The following is a 22,558-nucleotide window of genomic DNA, read 5'->3' on the forward strand; positions in this document are numbered from 1 at the left end:
AGAAAAAGAGGAAATATCCATTACAAACAGGACAGTGGATAGGGATGATAGATTTAGAGGTAAAAAGGACCTTGGAAAGCATCTAGTCTAATGTCTCTAATTTTGTAGATGAGAAAATTTAGACCCAGAAAAAAAATGGTTTTTCTAAGGTCACACAGGAAGTAAGTAGCAAAGCTAGAATTTGAACCCGTGGCTCCTGAACCCAAATTTAGCATTCTTTCCACTGAGTTGCTACTGTTCTTAAGTACCACACAATCTTGGTTTTTTATTCTTCTTAGATTTTTAAATCCTAGGTGCTAATGGAAGAGGGGCTGACCTTCAAAAACAGGCAGTCAAGTCAGAGGGAGAGGATCACTAATTTTCTGCTTCATTCATGTAAACAAATGTTGATGTAGAAGTAAAAGTCCTAGGACCTGTCTTTAGAATTTGCAGTCACATCAGGAAGATGAAATAATGTAGAAAAAAAGAATACTAAAGGAGACCTAAAGCCTAAAATCTCTGTTACCTTGAGGATGAAATATTCTCTCTCTGTTTGGCATGTCAAATTCTTTGAAATGTGTCTCCTTCCTGTCATGGTCGTTTTCTTACACATTACTCATCTTCTGACACTGAGGTACAGTCCTGTTTTCTGTTCTTCACACATGATGTTCCGTGACCTATTTCTACACTTTTGTACTGGTTGCTCCCCTGCCTGTAATGCCTTCTCCCTCCTTACTTTAGCTTCTTGGAATCATCCCTGGTTTCCTTCAATATTCAGCTCCAATGACCACCTTTTGAGGAAAATCTTTCCTGGCTCTGTCCTTCATTTAATACCACTCTCCTAGCCTTCCCCCCCATTTGCCTTTTCCTCCTAAAATACTTTGTATAATATCTACTTTGTATTTATCTTGTATATAACTATTTTTGCACATATTGTCTCCTCAATTAAAATATAAGCTCCTTGAAGACAAAAAAGATTTCACTGTTGACTTTGTACCCCAAACACTGGCAGAGTGCCTGACACCTGAGAAGCAAAGTTGTTTGCTTGTTGATTGATGTACAAGGCAGTCTCTGAAGGGTGCAGACAAGTTAGGGAGTGAGTAGGGACAGAGCAATGCAGTCTGCAGTGTCCAGGGAGGCTTCCTAGGAGGTGGACCTCAAGCTGGAGTACTGGCGAGGGAAGGCATGGCTGGAGGAAGCTCAACAGGGAGGAGAAAGGCTGAGTACCTCTGGTGCTGGGACTCCTGGAAGGACAGGCAGCAATCACACTCTACTCTGAACCACCTGGTCAGCTCTTTAGCCTCAGCTGAGGATGTTGAGCACTTGCTTGGGTAGGACAGAGATTGGCAGGGGTGCTCCCAGTGTCCATCTCAGTGCCTAGAGGCACATGGTGGCAGGCTTCTAAATGTCTGTTTGAAAACTGTCTCTACTTTTGTGGGGTGGCATTGCTAAGGGCACCCCTATATTCTTGCTTTGGGTAGCCGTCTTTGGACTTACAGAAACTATAGGTTTGTTTCTATGTCAAATAATTACTGTGGGCTTTCTCTCTGCTGCGGTAATGCCACACTGAGAAGGACATATTGGGTGCACCTCTGCCCACCCTCTGGGCTGTGCTGTAAGCACAATAAGAGGAGGTGTGCCTGCAGGGGACATTTGGCAGGATCCAGAAAATTTGAAAGTCATCAAAACACCAGAAATTGTCACCTGCATCCACAGGAGTCAGAGCAAGGGCACTCAGATTATTGGAGAGTAGAGGGCAGGGAGGAAATGGGTGGCTAACCCCAGTTCCCTGATGAGTCAAGGACTGAATACAGCAGCAAGCCTGCTAGACTTATAGAGAGCTGATCCCCTTTTGTTTATATGTGCTCTGTTGGCCTTTGAAGGTCTTTACGCCATATTCTTTTATCTCTCAGTTTCATAAAATCAACACACCTAAACCAAAATTTGAATGGGTTTTCCTTCTGATTTACACAAAACTAGAGTTAGAGTTAAGAATCTTAATGGTGAGATGAAATATGGGTCATACTTGGAGATTTCCTCAGAGCTTAAATTCAGAGTGGAGCTAAAGTACAAGCAGAATTTGTGATCAAGTTATGAAATGTAATTGAATATTTTGCAATTCTAGACAGAATCTAGAAAAATGTGGGCCAAAAGTAAATAAGAGGAGTGAGGGAAAGGTTGAGGGGAGGAGAAAGAGCAAGTGTGTTTGTTGCATTCAGGATGACTTTCTAGCTAACCTACAATACAGGTGTTGAAAATCCTATTTTCACTACCTACCTACCTACCTTTAATGATGCAATTAAATACCTCATCCCATGAGGGTTCGTCTTGATAGCTTCATATGGGATAAGCATTACCTACTCTGCATTCAGAAGGTATGAGATAATGCACTAAAACACTTTAAAAATTTTGAGCACCATATAAATGGCAGCTTTTATTATGTATTATTATAATTTCATTTCTGACTTTATTTGTCATGTGAACCTGGGCAAGTGACTTGCCTGCTGTGTTTCTGAGATATTTTCTTAAGACTTATCCACTAAATTATAGAGAAGCTGTAATCTGCTCTAGTAGAAGGGAGTTTCCCCTCCCATTAGAGGATCTCTTCCACCCCAGGAATTTCCTGTGCTGATTACATGAGAGAGATTTCCTGTAGTTGGGCTTGTATCTCTTTAGTGAGACATCCCTCACTATTGAGATGGGCCCTGTTGAGACTGCAAGATGTACCTAAACCATGGGTGGGACCTGGAAAGTTCTACTCACTTGCTATCATCCATGAAACTGTTCTTATCCACTGATTTTCTGCTTAGATCCATTCTCCAGTGGTCAAGAAACTAATTCTTCAATTCCCAGGGATCCTGAATCTCCAGTTGCATATGAATAAGCTCTTCAAAACTGAGGTGCCTGCTCTCTCATACCTGTCCACCTCAACCCTGCCCCTTCAATATCTCCCTCTAGATCTGCCTTCCCTTTCTACTGTGCCCTCTGACACTCCTGTCCCCACAATGGGGAGACTCCCCTTCCACAATTCACAACCTTCTCTTCATTTTAGACCTCCTCTTCTGGTAGTCCTTTCATTTTCTGGTACTCAGACTACCTTAGATGATACTGTGACATTATCATCATCCCCATCATCACCACCACCACCATCACCACCACCATCATCATCACCTCATTACAATCCATCATCATCATCATCACCATCATAATGAACATTTCCATAGGACTTTAAGGTGTGCAAAGTGCTTTACAAATATTAACTCATTTTATTCTCCCAACAACCCTGGGAAGTAAGTGTTATTATTGTCCCCATTTTACAGATGAGGAAACTGAAGCAGGCAAAGGGTAAAGTGACTTGTCTAGGGTCACACAAATGGTAGCAGGCTGAGAAAGGACTTGCACTGAGGTCTTTCTGTTTCTGGTGCTCTATCCTCTGTGGCACCTCTGACCATTCTTTCCTTCTCAATATTGATTGTATATTTACTCATACCCCCTGAGATATCTTTAGAGGGGAAATTGGAATCCTTCTTGCTCCCCATTGGCATTTCTAGATCATCCATCTGCTGCCATCGCTCAGTAATCTCCCCTTTTTTGAAGTTTACTATCCAAATTTATCACCAAATTCAGATCCTTGTTGGCAGTTTCAAAATGAGATTAGATTTCATTAGCTTTCCATAATACACATTTCTTGAGTAACTCTTGCTCAAGTTAGGACAGTTCATTTCATTTTTAAAAAATGAACTTTGCTCATTTCAATCTTTCTAAGGACACTGATAATCACACTATATGGTTAAGAATCAGGGACTTACAGGATCATGTAATTTTAGAGATAGAAGACACCTTAGACCACCATCCTATTTTCCCCTCCCCCCCATTTTTTACAGAGGAGGGAACTGAGATTCAAAGTATTTAAGTGAATTTTCCAAAGTCATACAGCTAGTACTTGGCAGAGCTGAGATTTGAATCCTGACTGAATGTATTTTCGTCTGAGAAACTTCAACTCTGAACCCTGAATCACAATGAATTGCATTTATTTGTTAAACCTTAAATCAAGCAGAAACATTTTTAACTGAATCAAGCAGATATCTCAGAATCTAGCTGAAACCAGCACCAAATGATAGTTTCTAAAGCTGTACAAATAGCTAGGTGGTACAGGGATAGAACATTGCACTTAGAATCAGGAAGACTTGAGTTCAAATCCAGCCTCAGAAACTTAACTACCTGAGTAAGTCACTTAACCTCAGTTTCCTGAACTTTAAAGCGGGGTAACAGTAGCACCTCCCTCCCAAGGCTGTTGTGAAGATCAAATGAGACAATATTTGCAAAGAGTTTCTTCTCTCCTCTTCTCCCACACAAGGAAAATGTCACAACGGTCCCTGAACTTAGTCTAAAGTTATATTTCATTAAGTTAACAATACAAAACAGAGATCCTGGTATGGAGAGGTCTTTAATCCTTCATGTTTCTTATGCAGTTGTTTGTTTATAGTCTATCCTGGGTGATGTTGTCTGGGATTTAACACTTGAAAACAAGACAAAACAGAACAACAATTCCTAATTGGTCATAGGTGATCATAGATTCAGAGCTGGAAGGGATCTAAAAGGATGCTTTAGTCCAAACCCCTCATTTTAAGGTAGAGCAAACTAAGCCGCTGAGAAATTGAGTCTTTCCCAAGGTTGCACAGGTAGGCTGTGGTGGAGCTGGGACTCAAACTCATGTCCTCTGAGTGAAAGTCTGAATTCTTACCAGTGCATCACACTTCCTACCAATGAATTCTCAAAGCACTTTGCTCCTCTATTTTATGTACTTGTAACATCCTATTTTGGATCACAGTTATTAGTGCATATGTGTTTTCTCCCAGATTTCATATGAAACTTTCTCAAGTGACTTATTTTTCTTTGGTGACCTTGTCATGTATTATTGAGTATTACTGTCATCAAAAGGCAGCATGACATAGCAGGTGAAGGATGAAGCTTAGAGTGATGACCCTCTGAGCTCTAAGTTCTGCCATTAACCCATGCTTACTGTGTGACCCTGGACATGTCACTTAACTTCTCATTCTCTTTGTAAATCTCTAAGGCTATTACAGATGACAGGATCACAAACTTAGGGTTGGAAGGGATCATAGAATTCAACTCCTTTATTGTATAGGTATACAATAGGATAGATAGATAGATAGATATATTTGCCTGTTTGCCTCTTTTAACCAAATATTTAACCAGGTATATACTGAGACCCATAGAGGTTAAGTGATTCATCCAGGGTCACACAACCAGTAAATAAGTAATGGAGAAAGGAAACAAACTCATGTCTTCCTGACTCTGAGCTGGGTGTTCTATCTAGTTTATCATTTCAATACCTCAGTGAGTTGCAAATCTGCATCAGTGGATTAAGAAGTAATCCTCATCACTGACAAAATCATAGGTCTGGTCACCCAAGAGAAAAGATCATTAATTACATATGTTTCATCTTCCATTATTTCCATTACCACACTTCAGTTCCTTATCATGATTTCCCATAGAGCTGCTCCTGTATTCCCAAAGGTTCTGCCAATGGAAGAGAAGCACTGGAAGATTGATTTATTCTAGTAAGTCCTTGAGTATGGGCCCAACCCTTTGTACGTCTGTTCTTTGAACAGCAATCTAGCTCACATAGGGAGGCTCATTACCAGATTGGCTATAGCATCATGAATTTTTCCAGCCGTAGCAACATTTATTCAGAGTCTAATCTTACTTGCCTTGTAGAGTGGTTGTAATCTTTGTCAGAAGAGGAATTACTGAAATCAAAGAAATCATGCATCTTTGAAATATTAAAACATATATTTTGCCCTTCTACTATAGTGTGAGCTCCATGACATTACAGAGCATGTCTCATATACACTTTGCATCTCCCTCAGAACCTGTCACAATGCTCTATACACAATAGGGGCTAAATAAAGGTTAATTGAATCGAATTTTCGTGCATATGCCACTCACATATCATAGCTTGATTTCCTCAAGTTTGTAGGTAAAGAGGAAGAGATCAATAGACAATATTGAAGATGAGGATAAGAGATGCAGGCCAGATGATACAATAGTTATGTAATTTCAGGATTAATGGAATAATTGGATTCAAAGTGTGGAAATTTAATGGAATTATGTCACCTTGGGGGACATGTCTCTAGTGGAACACCACAGGGCTCTGTGTGTTGTTCTGTTCTGTTCAACATTTTAATCAGTTAGATGAAAGCCCAAGTTGAATGTTTATCAAATTTGCAAATGGCACAAAATAAGCAAGAATAGTTAATGTGAATAGACTAAGGATTTTAAAAAGTGTTGATAGGCATGGCCATTTCACTAAATTTGAATATTTACATAAGCATAAGATCTTAGAGTATAATTGAACAAACAAATAGCTAAGTAAATAAGTACTGGTGATATGAAAAGTTACTAGACAACAGTTAATATTTCTATTCTTCATTCTCCATCAGCAGCTCTGCTTGGCTTCCATTCTATGGAACAACATGCCCCTACACCTAGGTACTCCCTGCTTTTCAGCATCCTTTTGCATACTGTCTTCTCCGTTAAATTTTAAGTTCCTTGAAGGCAGGGACTATCTCTTTTTCTTATTTAAATAGCTAGTGCTTAGCACTTTGCTTGGAATATAGTAGGCACTTAGTAAATGTTAACTGAATTTAACTGAATTAATATGAATAGATCTACTGAATTTAAATGTTCCATTTAGAGAAGTATTTTGTCTAGGACTATCCTGATATACTCTACCACAGTAACAATTGTGTTCAGTTCTGGGCTCCACATTTTAGAAAGGATAAGCTGGAGGGATTCTTTGACCATATGATCCTAATTGATTGTTCCACATCTCTCTTTGTGCCTCACTTCTAAACCTAATCTTCAACCTCACCATACTCTAGTTATCCCATCACTTAGTGTTCTCCCAAGTCATCACCTTTGTTCTGATTTCAGTTCCACTCTTTCCAGTCTCATCTAAAGTGTTGGCCTTCAAATATTTGGTTAAAAGAGGCAAACAGCCAAATCTATCTGTCTGTCTATCTATCTATCTATCTATCTATCTATCTATCTATCTATCTATCTATCTATCTATCTATTTATCTCTATCTATCTATCTATCTATCTGTCTGTCTGTCTGTCTGTCTGTCTGTCTGTCTATCTATCTATCTATCTCTCTATCTCTCTATCTCTCTATCTCTCTATCTCTCTATCTACCTACCTATATTATTTATTCCCTTAAAGCTAGCAGTTACATGATGATGGAGCCAGAAGGAAACTTCTGATTGCCTGATAAAAGAATGACCAGGCTTAAATACACTTTACCATGAGAAAGAAATTTTCTTAGTTGTATAAGTTGTAAATTCAGTGAGACAAGACAATTAACAAGGTAGAGTCAGTTGGAAATTAAGATTCTAGGATGTCTGTTTTCTCTATCCTGCATATCAAGATAAGAAAAATCTCACCATTCTGGTTGTAGGTATCCTGTCATAAACAGGTCTTTGCAGTTGCTGACATAGGAAAGGGCATTTTTAGAGCAAATCAAAGCAGTCTGATTGATTAGTTCAGGGTTTGGCACTTATAAAAAGTTTAAAAATGATATTAAATGTTATAATTAGTTAACTCGTTCAAATATATGCTATTTTCTAGACTCAAATCCCTGGCCCTGTTGTCACTTGTGTGTTGCAAACTCTGGATAACCTTTACCAATCTGCCTTCTCTGTTCTTACTCATATGCTGCTGAACAATGATGGAGAAAGTCACACAACCGAGCTACCTGGCTTCACTACAAATTTATATTATGAAATCTCAACTGGACCCTCACTGCAGTATGGTAAACCTTTCATTTTCCCCTAAGGAGTTTTTATCCAAATCCCCACAGTTGGTTGTTTCAAACCTACATTCCTTTCCTCAGATTTCGGACAGCAGTGGCCCACCACTCCCCTTGGTCTCAGCAGAGAACCTCTCATTATACTTTACTGAGGAAACATTTACTTTGAACTCTCTTTTCTTTTTCTATTTTATTATTAAACCCTCCTTGACATTTAGTCCCATACTCTCCCCCTTTGCTCCAGTATCTGTTGAAGATGTGTCCCTTTTCATCAAGACCAACTTCTCTACTTGAGTCCCTGATCCCATCCCTTCCCATCTCTTTCAGCAATTGTACTCCTTAATTGCCACCCCCTCCTTTTCTCTCAGTATCAATCTCTACTTATTTCTTCCCTACAGGCCTAACAAATATACTCTTCCCCCATCCTTAAAACAAAAACCACAAACAAAAAACCCTCCCAAAATCCTTTCACTTGGCCCTACCATTCCTTTAAGCTCTTTTCCTATTGCTTTCCTGTATTTCAGACAATCTCCTGGGAAAAGCTGTCTATTCCTCTACTTCTCCTCTCACTAATATCTCAGCCCTTGCAATCTGACTTTTCTAACCATGTCCATCAATTGAAATTGCTTTTTTCTAAGGTTACAAATGAACTCTTAATTGAAAAAATACAATTGCTTCTTATCACTCCTAATCTTTCTTGGACCTTCTTTCAGTACATTATACTTCATGATGCTGCCTTCTCTTCCTGAGTCAGACTGCCTCCTCCCTCTACTCTAACTGACCAGTCACTACTTTGCAGTGTCCTTTGTCTCATTACTATCCATGTCTCACTCCATATTACATATGAGTATTATAATGGATGTCCCTTAGGTATTTGTTCTGGATCTCTCTCTCTCCCCTTCCCTCTCTCCCTCCCCAGTTCTCTCTATTCCCCTGTCTCTTTCCTTTCTTCCCTCTCTTTCCCTCCTTCCTTCCCCCTCCCTTCTTCCTTCTCTCCTTATTCCTCTCTTCCTTCTCATCTCCCTCTCAGTGATTTCATCACTTAAAGTATTGCAAAAGACTCATTTGGTACCTCTGCTTCTCATCCCTCCCCGATCCAATCTGTCTTTTACATAGCTGTCAAATTGATATTCTTAAAGCATAAGATCTGACTATGAAACTTTAGTGACTCTTAGTTGACTCCAGTATGAAACATAAACTCTTCTGTTTGGTTTTTTAAATCCTTTATAATCTGTCTTCACTTTTATTTTTCAGGCTTATTACATATTTGCTCTCTTTCTACCTCCTCATCACTTCCCCACTCCCCCAATCTCTCTCTGTCTCTCTCTCTGTCTCTCTCTCTGTCTATCTCTCTGTCTCTGTCTCTGTCTCTCTCTCTCTCTCTCTCTCTCTCTCTCTCTCTGTCTCTGTCTCTGTCTCTCTCTCTCTCTCTCTCTGTCTCTTCACCCAAACTGCCTTACATGCTGCTCCTTGTGCATGACATTCCATATGTCTTTTCAGGGACTACACAGATAATGGGTCCCCTGTGCCTAGAATGCACTCTTCAAAAAAAAACCAAAACCAAACACCATGCTAAGCACTTTACAAATATTCTCTTATTTAATCCTCACAACAACCTTTGGAGGTAAGTACTCTTATTGTCTCCATTTTACAGTTGAGAAAACTGAGGCAGGCAGAGGTTAAGTGACTTGCCCAGGGTCACATAGCTAGTAAATTTCTGAGATTGGATCTGAACTCAAGACTTCCTGATTTCAGATCTAGCACTACACTTATAGTATTGTACAATACATATATTTTATCTTTTTAATACCATAATAATTCAGATGTCTTTTCTGGTATTAAGGAAGGGGCAAAAAATTTTATGTGGATTTTCTAGATTGTGGGGGCACCCAGTCTTTAACCCTTCTTGATGTAGAAGAGATAGCTCTTTGTGCCACCTAGCTGCTTCCTTGCCTCTTAGAATCCTGAATATCCTTTAAAGCTTGGCTCAGGTACTACTACCTATGGGATGTTTATCTTGATCCCTATGCTCTCCTTTGACCTGAGAAATTATTTTGAATTTATTTTTATTTACTTATCTGAGTTCATCTGTTCTCCTTCCCATTTTTACCCCACTCGCTCAGAATGTCATTTCCAGGGCAGGAAATGTTACATTTTTGTCTTTGAGCAATTATATCTTCCATGTCACAGGGGAAGGTGGGGTAGCTAGGGCTGCAATGCCCTCTTTCCCCATCTGGAAAATTCATCTAAAATTTTTTGGCCCTCGCTTAGTACCAGAGAAGAAGTTTGAATTATTAAAATGTTAAAAGATAAAATATGTTTATTATGCAATACTATATATATGGGAAACAAAAGAAAGAATTCTGTTTCCACAGGATTAAAAATCCTCCCAGTTTTGAGTGATAACAGAGTGTAAGTCAGAGGTGACTGATTCTGATCAGAGCTGTGACCTTGCAGAACCAGGCTTCTGTTCAGATAAAAAAGGTCAGAAGCTTGTAGCATGCTTAAGAAGCTGTTTGAAGGGGAACATATCAAGTAAGAGAAGATGAAAAGGGAGATTCAGGATGTTGCATCTAGCCAATAGAGAGCAAAGGGGGAAATTAGAATTTGGAACAGAATAAAAAGGCTTGCATTTGTCTGAACAAGAATCCCCCATTTGTTAGTTACCCATTCATTCGCAATGAATGTAAAAATAAATGTAATGAGAACTTTCCTGGCTTCACAATGAATATTATTCTTTCTAGAGTGAGCATGTTTCTCACATATACATAAATTTTATGCATTTCCAAATTTCTAAGCTTTTTCTGTGTTGTCTGCTGGCCTTTGTGTGTTGTCTATGGCTTCCTCAGACTAGATGTGGAAGGGATAACTGTAATACTTAGTGCCTACTTAGCATAGTGCCATGAGTATATTAAGTTCTTAATAAATGATTGCTAAATGGAGGCGACTTGATCCCAGGAGACAAACATTAATTTGTAAGGGTGTGTCTCATTCACAGTAGATTTGCATCTTATAAAGGAAAAGCCCTTTTCAGGTAAGATTAAATCATTTTCTAATTGAGAAAGAATATGAAATTTTGAGTAGAATGATTTAGTAAAAGGTGAGCAACTTTGAGTACTTAATTTGCATATGAAAAAGCCAGGAAAGCAGCTGAGTAGGCAGAAGAGACCATGAATTGTTACTTCACTTTTTTCCTCTACTTGGTCACTTGAATGGATGCATAGAAGAAATTTAGAGTTTTAAAATACTGGAGGATATTGAACCCCAGAGCTATTTTCAAATTTGGGGCAAATGGCTATTTTCTGCTAATGATCTAGCTTACAGACATAAAGATTTGGGAATTTTACTAGAGAGGCACTAGGCATTATGATGAAATCTTTTGCTGACAGGACCCAACCTTGAATAAGGAAGAGTCATCAAAAGAAAAAGTTCAGGGTAAAAACAACTGGGAACATTTAACATTAACATGTAGAAAAGATGATTTAGCTGGTCATAGAAAAAGTACAGGATAGGATTTCTGTCTTTGAGTACTGAGGGCTCTCATGCTTGTTTTGCCTCCTCTCCAAGGATAAAAATAGGACTGGTAGGCAGGCATTACACAGAGGCCAACTGTAGCTTGATCTGAAGAAAAACATTTCAAACACTTAGAGCTTCTCAAACTGGGATGGGTTGTGTGGGAAGTAGTGAACTCTCTCTATCACCATAAATCTCAAGCTGGGGTCAGAATGATCACTTGTCAGGGATGTTATAGAAGGAAATTCTGTTTTTGAAATGGGTTAGACTAGATGACCTTTGGGCAGCTAGGTGGCTCAGTGGATAAAGTCTTGGGCCTGGAGTCAAGAAGATTCATCTTCCTGATTTCTAATCTGGCCTCAGACTCTTTCTAGCTATATGACCTTAGGCAAGTCCCTTGACCCTGTTTGCCTCAGTTTCCTCATCTGTAAAATGAGCTGGAGAAGTAAATGGCAAACCACTCCAGTATCTTTTTTAAGAAAAACCCAAATAGCATCACAAAGAGTCAGACCTGACTGAAATGACTGAACGAAAACAACAGATGACCTCTGGGATCTTCTTCCACCTCTGAGATTTTGTAATTCTGTGATTCCATCTTGTACCTCTTTACCAATTTACTTTATGGTCTTGAATGAGTCAATTTCCTTTTCTGGGCTTTAGATTCCTCATTGGTAAAATGAGATAACTGGAGCAGATGATCTCTAAGGATTTTTCTAACTTTAAAAAAATAATAAAATCTTTGAGAAAAGGGACCATGTCTTATTCATCCTTCTAGTTCTGAGGGTTGGAATGGGGGTGGTGGTGGTGAGTGAGACCCCCCCCCCACCAAGGATGGGAGTACAGGGGCAGGTTGCCTAGAATGAATTCACAGATTCAAACATTGTTGAGATCATGGTAAAGATTTATTTTGCTTTTCAGCAGGCAAGAATTCTTAGAGAACCTGCAACTTGAATGAAGTACAGGTAAAGTTTATATAGAATATTCTATAGTAAAAACATGTGCCAGATATGCTAACTAGGTGATTCAGGGCAAGATTAGGGAGTGGTTAAGGAGTGGTTAGTTCTTAAAGGAAACATGCACTTTTGGTATCTACTGTACAAGTATTTTTCCCAGAGCTCATCAGGAAAAAGCCAAAGGGAAGGGGCTACATGGAGGTGTGGTTTTAGGTCTGAAACGTCACTAAGTCAACTAGTGGTCAGGACTAATTAAGGAATACTAGGCTGCTCTCATCATTGTCTTGTTAGACAAGATAAATGTAAGGGAGTATATGTATGTCTAAGTCTAGGATATGTATGATTGATCAGTGAGTAGTAAATGCTGTTATGACCCAGTACACAGCCTGCTCAGCCAATATACAGCTGTTTCAGACTAATAAATTCTATAGGTGCAGCTGGCTACTGTATCAGGAAGGGAGATAATGGTTGTTGCTGGAGCAGGCTATGTCCTTGGACTGGGGAGAAACAGTATTTTGAAGCTATGGAGAAATGTGATTTTTTAGAGAGAAATATGATTTTAGAATTGGGGTCCAAGCATATGCACTCAAGAACCTCATCACTGAGCACCTCATGCTTGTTTTGTATATGTCTATATTTTCATGTAGCTATGATCTAATTGATAATACCAATATCTAATTGGTACTACCTCCAATAGTCTATGTAGCTCACAAACCATTCTGTTCAATTCTTGTTCATGATCTCTAGTAATTGCATCTAATATCTTGATATTTTATAAGCCCCAGTGGAACAGTTGGACCTTCCTTCCTCTCCTTATATGATTGACTCACCTCCTTTTCTGGTCATATATCTCTAATGAGATCTTTTATTCAGTCTTGCAAATAGCAAGTACTTACTAAATGAATGGATAAAAATTCTTAAACTCCCTAGTCTTACTCATTTCCCAGGTACTCCACTGTTGATTTACTAATTCAATTTCTCCTTTGAAGAATTTGGTTTTTAAATTTCTATAATTAAATTCCAAGAATGCCAGAACATTTTCCCACTCTTAAAAAATTTACATGAAATGAATGATTCACTTTTTTCAAATTAACCATCAAATCCTCATTCTTTCCCCCTTTGCTTTGTCTGTTTTGTGTAGGCTCTCTTAGTTTTTTCCTCTTTTATTTCATAGTCACAAGTGATTGCTAATGGCTAAGAGCAGCAGGGGATACTGCTCAGTTCCAGAGAATACTTCTGGATATTGGGAACATAAAGGGGCAGCTAATTGCCTAGAGGAATTACTAGGGATTGACATCTGTACCAACAACTCCTTCACAACTCTCTGTCTAATGGTAGACAGAAGGGGAGGAAGGAACAAGAATATGATGAGTTGGCTTGTCTTTTTTTTTTTTTTTTTTGGTCTCCTTGACACTTCTTAGTTATTTTAAGTGAATACCCAGACAGCTAAGGAACAAAGGTTTGAGCAAGTTCATAGTTATCAAAAAAGCAGACCTTTTTTAGCATCAATCAAAGATCAAACATACCCACAGGAGAAAAACAATGAGGGTCTTGCTCTCTTCACTTTATAACAACTTTTCATCAAGGATATATCTCTCAATTTTATGTTATCTTGAATTTTGAACACTGGCTCCAGAAAGACCTTGGGCTATGTCAAAAGAAATGTCTATGAAAAGACAGGCATAGTAAGATATAGTTCCTGTCTGGTAATAGGTATCTAGTCAGTACATGTTTGACAGAGATGATAATGTGAATGAAGTCAAGAAAACATCTTTATTTCAAAGACTAAGGTCATCCATTTGACATTGAAAGTGCTTTGCAACATAACCCCTTTTTTGCCCTTTCCAGTATTATTACATTTTATTCCCCTCTATGTAGAACCATTGGCCTATTTATGCCAGCAAATATAAAGAACAATTCATCTCTGGATTTTGTGTATTTGTATTGGTTGTCCCTCATGCTCAAAATGCTCTCCCTCTCTTCACCTCTGACTTCTAGCTCCTCTGGCTTCTTTTAGACTCAGCTCAAATCTCACTCTTTGAGAAAAGCATTTCCTAATATCTCCATTCCTTCTTCCCTCCATCCTCTATCCCAGGCCCTCACAACCTGGGACCTATCAAAGGATTTTGGGCAACCTGCAAAAAATGTAGAGGATGTTTTTGTCTACATTTTTTCGCTGGGTATATGAAATCCTTCAACGGGCCTGCAGGCTACAGGTTGTGCAGGCCTACTCTAGTCCCTTCCCTCAGAGAGCACATTCCATTTACACTATTATAATTTTTCTATATACATATAATCACTTTTGTGTGGTCTCCCCTATTAGGCAAAGTTCCCTGAGAGGAGGTTCTATATTTTTGCCTTTCTTTGGATTACAGTGTTTAGCATAGTCCCTGGCATATAGTAAGTACTTAGTCAATGCTTGCTGACTATTATAAGTTGAGCATTACTAAACTTCTATGGGTTCTTAGCCATACAGATCTCTAATAATTTACTGTTAATACTCAAGAGGCGGTATGTTCTATCATAAAGATATTAGACTAGGAGTTAGGAATCTTGGATCCTAGTTCTGACTCTGTAACTAACCAGATACATGACCTTGACAAAATTGTTTCACTTTCCTCAACTCTAGTTTTCTCATTTTTCTACTAAATTTGAAGAAGTTGAACTAAACTATTTAAAAATTATTTTTGGGGTCTAAAATTATGTATGTATGCATTTGTTTAAAGCATCACTCTAACATTTTTATCTAGCTGCTCAATGGTACAGTGACTAGAGTGCTGGGCCTGGAATTAGGAAGATTTGGATTCAAATCTGGCTTCAGATGCTTACTAGGTGTGTGACCCTGGGCAAGTCATTTAACTCTGTTTGCCCCAGTTTCCTCATCTGTAAAATGAGTTTTAGAAGGCAATGGAAAACCCCTCCAGTTTCTTTGCCAAGAAAACCCCAAATGGGGTCACAAAGAATAGGACTCAACTGAACAATCTCCAACTTGAAGGAAGCCAGGGTTCTAACAGTCAGAGGTGAGGAGGGAAAGCATACACGGCATAGAGGACAGCAAGTACAAAGGCCTAAAATGAGGTGAAGGATTGTGTGCAAGGAACATCAAGAAGGTCAGGCCAATACTTGGAGGGCAGTGACATACTGAACAAAATAATTTATATTGGATTCTATAGGTAATAGGGAGCCACTGAAATTTAGTGAGTAGGAAGATGATACAGTCAGACCTATGATTTAAGAAAATCACTTGGGTAGTTGTGTAGAAGATGGATTACAGTGGGGAGAGAAGTGAAGCAAAAAGACCCAATTAGAAGGCTACTATAAGAAATAATGAAGGCCTGAACTAGGGGGATGGTCTTGTGAAAGGAGAGATATTATGGAGGAATAACTGACAAGATTTAGCAAATGATTGGATTTGTGAGGTGAATGAGAATGAATGGGCAAAGATGACACTGAAATGAACAAGCATTATGACCTTAACAAGGTGTATCACCAAAGCAATATTCACAGCACTGACAGTGATTGTGGATATGCTGACATAGTTGTGAATTGAAAAGTATAATAGACTCTCCATAGAGAAGGCAGAAGAAAAACATTTATTCAGATACCAGAAAGTCAGATCCCCAAAACAGAAAGCCAAATCCATCATAGCACAAAGAAATCTATCATAATAACCAAGAAGTCTATATGCATTATTAGGCCTTCCCATAAGCAGACACCCTCAAGCAAAATGCCCTTCTCTCATTCCTCCCAGTTCTGCTGTAACTCTGCCTTTTCCTGTTCCACCCCTTCCTATTTCACCCATTCAGCAAGCTCCTTCCACCATAGGCTCATGTGACTCAGGCTTCCATGTGACTCAAGCAGGTCACACAGGCCAATTAATGGATGGGAAAGATCTTCCCATTATGCAAAAATATATTAAAATATATTAACAAAACACAAGGATAGGAAAATTTAGAAGAAGGAGGGTTTGAGAAAAAAAATATTGAATTAAGCTTTAGACATTTACAATTCAGATGCCTATAGGACTTTCAGTTTTAGTGTCCAAATGGCATTTACTGATGGAGACATTCAGGTAACTGGAACTCAGGAGAGAAACTGCAGTTACATAGAGATGTGGAAGTCATTAGCATGAAGATCATAATTGTATCTGTGGAAGCTGATGAGGTGATGAATAAGAGAGTACATAGATAGAAGAGGGTCCAGGACAGACAGAGCCTTGGGAAACACCAGCAGTATTAGAAGAAAATCCAGCAAAGTGGACTGGAGTAATCGGTTAGGTAGGAGGAGGACCAACCTATGAGAATATTCATTCATTCAGTCTCCCAAAATCCACAGAAGGGAGACTGAACAATGACAATAATTTATTTCTGCATATCTTTTGGTCAACTACATAACTATCTAAACCAAAATAATGAAATTTTGCTCCTAAGCAGAATTTGGTGTATTGTGAGTCCTTTCTTAAAGGTAGGCAGGCTTCCTGAGAAACAACATAGGTTCAAGGTACAGTTGAGTCAGTTACACTTCAGAACAGTTCTTCAGCCTCCAGCAGCACTTTTCTTTCATGATACTAGGCAGAGTACACATTACTTCAATGTTAAAGGCATTTAGTTTAGCATCATGGCAAGATAAATAATGTAGAAACTCCCCCAGTACACAAAGGGATAAACTTCCTTACAAATTCACTTGCCACTTTGGGGACAGGAAGCACGTAGTAAGGGAGCTTATGTGGGAAAGAGAATAGTGTATAGGAAACACATAACTAGGGAAACTCATGCTTCCATTATAGCAGTGCTGCAAAAGTCCTTTGCCTCCCAGGCTGCCATTTGCTGCGTTCTCCATTGAGCTGTGAGCTGTTGGTGTCCCCAGATTGGCTGTTTCATTCACTGAAGTGTCCTCTTCTGATCCTCAGCATCGTTACTATGAGCTAGTTCTCCATTGTTACACTTGGTTGAGTCTCCATTGTGTTGCTCTTGGCTGCCATCTTCTGATTCCCTGATGAATTTCAGTACCTTTACAGTTCCGTTCCTTTAGGAAAAAGGTCACAGCTCTTTTAGATTATAGTTTTAGGGTCTATTTCAACTTTATTTTAGATTCAGACCTACAGACCTACCTAATCAATAAGAAAATGATTCTGTTTCTTACTCAGCCAGTAAGAAACAACTCTATGAATTGTCCCTTCCTAGATTGTAAGTAGCAATTCAGTTCAACTCAAAGAATGTTTGTTACATACCAGCAATTGTAATAGTCTCCCAGATCCAAACAAAATAAATAAAACAATACCCAATTTCAAAGTTCTTATAGTTTACTGGTGAGGAGCAATATATACACAGATAATTAAATACAAGATATAGAAAAATAAAATACAGAGTAATTTCGATGTGGGAGAAATACTTACAGATGGAAGGGTCAGGGAAGACCTCATATGGGAGGTGATAACTGAAATGGTCCTTAATAGAGGTAAGGATCTTAAGAGACAGAGGTGAGGCAAGAATGCATTCATTCCTAGGACTCAGCCAGCACATAAACCTGTTTGTGAGAAACAGAGTATTGTGTATAGGGAACAGGCAGGAGGCTACTTTCACTAGAAAAGAGTGGTTAAGAAATATTTGAAGAAAGAGAAGCATAGGATGATAGATTTAGAGGTTGAAGGGACCTTAGAGGTCATAAAGTTCAATTCTCACTTTAATGAAGAGGAAAGCGAGGCCCCTAGAGTTAAATGACTTGCCCAGGATCGGACAGATGATAAATGAGGTGGGAAATGAATCTAGGTCTTACTGACTCCACGTCTAGCACTCTATCTGCTGCATTACACTGGTTCTAGGTTGGAGCCGGCTTACTGGGGGCTTTAGATGCCAAACAAGAGTCAACTGAAACTTTTTAACATGAGACTCATGCTATGGGAACACTTCTGTAGTTTTAAGGAGAATCAGTTGGAGGGGAGACTTGAGGAACTAAGACCAATTAGGGGGATTTAACAATAGTCCAGGTGAGGGGGGATAAGGGCCTGAACTAGGGTGGTGGCTGTGTGAGTGGGCAGAAAGGGCCAGGTTGGAGAAATACTATGGAGGTAGAATAAATGAGACTTGGATCCAGTTGTATATGGGGAAGAGCGGGGAGTGCGGTGATTGAGGTGGAAGAATCTGAGATTGTGAACCAGGATGACTAGAGGTATGGTGGTGCCCTCAACATAGAGATGAAACTTCACATTTGTCTTTTGAAGTCTTTGTTTTAGTTTTAGATGTAGCTGTTAGAATTTAGTCTTCTGTTTGAATTAAGGTCAGGACATTCCTGTTAACTCCCACCATTCTCTTGGTTACTTCCTGGGTTCAAGTAAATCACCCTTGGAACTTGATTAGCAAGACTAGAGAGGTAGGTATGGCAGGTGGCCTTTCTGCAGGCTCCCAAAGTGGGACAGCTCATATAGTAATTCAGATATAGCAGTAAAGAGCTGGAATGATTTAATCCACATTAAGTCTGTTAATAGGTTCTCATATTTACTAGACTTATGACTTTGGAAGTCATTTCTTCTCTGAAACTGTTTTTCTCATTTGAAAAAAGAAATGGATGCGATAATACCTGTCCTGCCTCCCTCACTTAGAGTGATCAAATGAGCAAATGGATATGAGCACACTCTGAAAATGCAAACTCTCTACAGATGACATGTGGCAGGCTCCTGAAAAGCAGTTAGAGTATCACCTTTCCTAAGTCATCTTTCCATTCCTATTCTGCTATTTCTGGCAGTTAGGTGATCTAGTGATTAAAGTACTACACTTGGAGTGAGAAAGAGCTGAGTTCAAGTCCTGGCTTGGATGCTTATTAGCTATTGGATTCTGGGAAATTCATTTAAGCTCTCTGGGCATCTATAAAATGGGGATAATAATTGCACCTATTTCATAGGGTGTTTTGAGGATTCAGTGAGATCACCTATGTAAAGCACTTTGCAAATCTTGAAATGTTATCTAAGTGCCAGTTATTATTAGTGAAGAAAAAGATAATTTTTTTTTCTCTTTTTTTATCTTCTAAGGTCAGTTGCCCTGGAAATAATGGTATGTAATGTCTTCCCTAAGTGTAATTCATCTGATCTTTGGAGCCTGAGAAGTTGTAAAGAAAGGTTTTAATGATTGGTATGGAGACGCTGGGCTCTCTAGAAGGGGAAGGCTTTTTCATGCACACTGACTGGCAGGTGCAACCATGGGTAGAAAAGGCATCCTATTTACATTTGAAGAATTGATTTTTTCTTTTTGAAAAGGAGCACCAATCTGGCTCATACATATTTAGGCTTGCTCAGGATGGTATTAAGAGAAGGCTGTAAAAAAAAAAAAGCGACAGATGGCAAGGTCTTTGTTATGAAAATTGAATACGAGGAAATAAAAAGAGAATTTATTTGTGAGAAGTAATGGACCCTGCTTGTTTTCATCATTAAGGTTGTTCAGTTTTGCTGTGTAAAGATGCAGGCATAGATGCTTTGAAGCCTTAGGCTTTTACTAAGCAGGTTTTCTTGTTCCTGGAGAGGATGATAACTGTGGTTATTAGTCATTATTATCTTTGACATAGTTCAGCGACATCTTCAGGTCTGTGACTCTATCAGTGATTGTCAATTATCACCAGCCATAGAACATTAAAGCTGGAAGGGGCCTTAGAGATCACTGAGCCCAACCTCTCTTATTTTACAGATGATATGACTGAAGGCTAGGAGGGAGAGGCTCCTTGCTCAGGGTCACCTAGTTGTCCAGTGGCAGAGACAAAAATTTAGGTGTCCTGACTCGTAGGCCCATGCTTTTCCCATTATATCCCCTTCATTTAGGGACTGGCATAAATAATCAGGAGAAAACACTCAGAAAGTAGGGAAAGAAGACCCACCCTTATATATGCTTGGAAAGTCAACCTAACAAGCATTTATTAAGTGCCTACTATGTGTCAGGCACCACACTACACACTAGAAAGCAGTACCTATCCTTGCTCCCAAGGGCAACTCCAGTGGTGGAGATTGGGACTGAATGTTGTCCCTTCTTATCAGAAGTGATCTGAGATCTTGAGGTAAGGCCACTGTGTCTCTCAGTGTCTACTCTCACAAGCTGCAAACAGTAGGCACTTAGTGATTAGATAATGCTATGGTTTTGTACTTTATGAATAGCTCTTACATCACTCCTTTCCTTTCTCCCTCTTAGCTCACAGCTGCCTCAACTCTAAGGCAGGTGCTTCTTTATTTCTTCTTACCTTAAACAACTGAAAGATGGGATAAAGAATTGGGCAGTTGGAAGAGTATTTGTTTGGAGTCCAAAGACCTAGGTTTGCATCTTACTTCTGAGACTAGCTACCTGTGTGTTTGTAGACAAGTTTTTTTCCTTTCTTTACTTCAGTTTTCTCATCCATAAAGAAAGGGGTTTGGCATGAAATTCTCAAAGGCCCTCTAAATTCATTAACCTGTCAGTTGGTCCTCCACTCCATCCCCTCTCCAATGTACTGTCTACATTGCTATTATATTTGGAACATTGACTCATGTCTGTGAGGTAGATTTATACAATGGGGCTTGAATTCATACTTGCTCTTCACTTAGAAAGATAGTTATGAAATGACTCATTTCCTCAGAGAGCAGAGCTCTAAAGATGAGCTGGTGTTTGAGTACTCAGCCACACATAGAAAGGTTCTCCTCTCCTCTGTGGCTCCCTTGTACTTTGATGCCACAGACATTTAGGACATTGTTGACCATCAGTACTTATGAGACATAATATTAAATCTAGCAAATGTGTCATTTAACAGAATAAATTTAAGAAAGCACAATTGGAAGTAAGGCTGCAGCAAGGTAAAGGCCCACATGTTCCTCTCTCAGAAGTCTTAGTCCTCTCCATGTTCGTGCTCCTGCACCTGGGCAAGCACCTACCGTAAACACACATGGTTACATGCATTTCCTAATTTGTCTATTTAGCTAGAGATTATCTCTCATGGTCTTATGTGTGTGTCCATCCTTCATTGCTGAAGAAGACCATGCCATCAGAGAAATGACGACATGACTTGCACTTGACTTTGTTTTTGACTGAGGGAGGGAGGGCTGTGCAGGTCACCAGCCTCACTTCTCCTCCAGAGCCATCTGAATCCAGTGATCAGATATTTATTAGGATGACTGGAGATGACCCAGGATGAGGCAATTGGGGTTAAGTGACTTGCCTAAGGTCACGCAGCTAGTGAGTATCAAGTGTCTGAGGTGAGATTTGAACTCAGATCCTCCTGGCTCCTGCACTGGTGCTCTATCCACTGTACCACCTAGCTGCCCTCATGGTCTTATAGATGGGAACTGAAGATAGGGCAGGCACCAGCTACTGTTGCTCCAGGTTGTTCCACTGCTGTGAGATGATTGTCAACTCTACCATCTTCTTTCTTCATTCTCCTTGAGAATTCCCCAAACTCTTGCTGCAGCCCCTCCTCCCTCTGAGAAATGATCTTAATTTCTTCTCTTCTAAAACTGTGAAGAACCATAAATCCCAGAAGTTTTTCTGGCCATCCAGATCCTTGCCAGAGGTCATTACATATCCCTAATGCACCTGTAATTACATCATTCCTTTACCTAGCAACCTGAAGTATTTCCCCATTGCCCCCAAAATGAAATATAAATCCTTACCCTGGCATTCAAGGTCCTCCTTCAAGGCCTTAAATTTGCCTTCCGAACCTTATCTCATACTACTGCCATTCAGGTAGTCCTCAATCTGACCAAACTGTACAGTTCTCTTATTTCTTATTCTCATTTGGGGGACATCTCCAGTCGTTCTGATCTGTATCTTGCCTGTGGACCCAGATGGCTCTGGAGGAGAGAGTGAAGCTGGTGATTTTGCACAGCTCTCCCTCTCTTAAATCCAATTCATTTGCAAGTCTTGGCATCACCTTCCTGATGTCACTGTCTCCTTCAAGAATGAAGGACGAACAACATTCTCATCCTGCCCTCTCCTGTCCCCATGCTTTTACTTATATAATTTTCTCATATCTGGAAAGGCCTTGGCATTATCTATTGAACTCCCTTCCTCCAGGATCCAACTTAGATATCATCTTCCCCAAGTCACTTTCTCTGATTCCCTTCTACCCCCAGTTCCTCTCCAGGTGAAAGTACTCTTTTCTCTAGCTTCCTTATAGAGGAAGAGAGAGAGCCATTGATCTCTCAGGTCCACTCCTCACATTCTTTTTTTTTCAGTTATTTATCACATCTTCTTGGTCCTCTTAGACAATTAGTTTCTTGAATTCAGGGACTATGTCACTTAACATTTCTTTCTCCACAAACTCATGGTGCCTA

At 39.4% G+C, this 22,558-nt stretch overlaps 1 long non-coding RNA gene across 1 annotated transcript in view; it reads left to right on the forward strand.

Annotated features, from left to right (window-relative positions):
* The first annotated feature begins 5,212 nt into the window (after positions 1-5,212).
* LOC140527174 (uncharacterized) overlaps positions 5,213-22,558 on the forward strand; it is a 39,122-nt gene continuing 21,776 nt past the window's right edge. Inside the window, exon 1 of the long non-coding RNA XR_011974709.1 lies at positions 5,213-7,816. This is a non-coding gene — a long non-coding RNA (uncharacterized lncRNA). The remainder of the gene's footprint in view (positions 7,817-22,558) is intronic.

This window comes from Notamacropus eugenii, chromosome 1 (genome assembly GCF_028372415.1).
Source record: "Notamacropus eugenii isolate mMacEug1 chromosome 1, mMacEug1.pri_v2, whole genome shotgun sequence".
NCBI lineage: Eukaryota > Metazoa > Chordata > Mammalia > Diprotodontia > Macropodidae > Notamacropus > Notamacropus eugenii.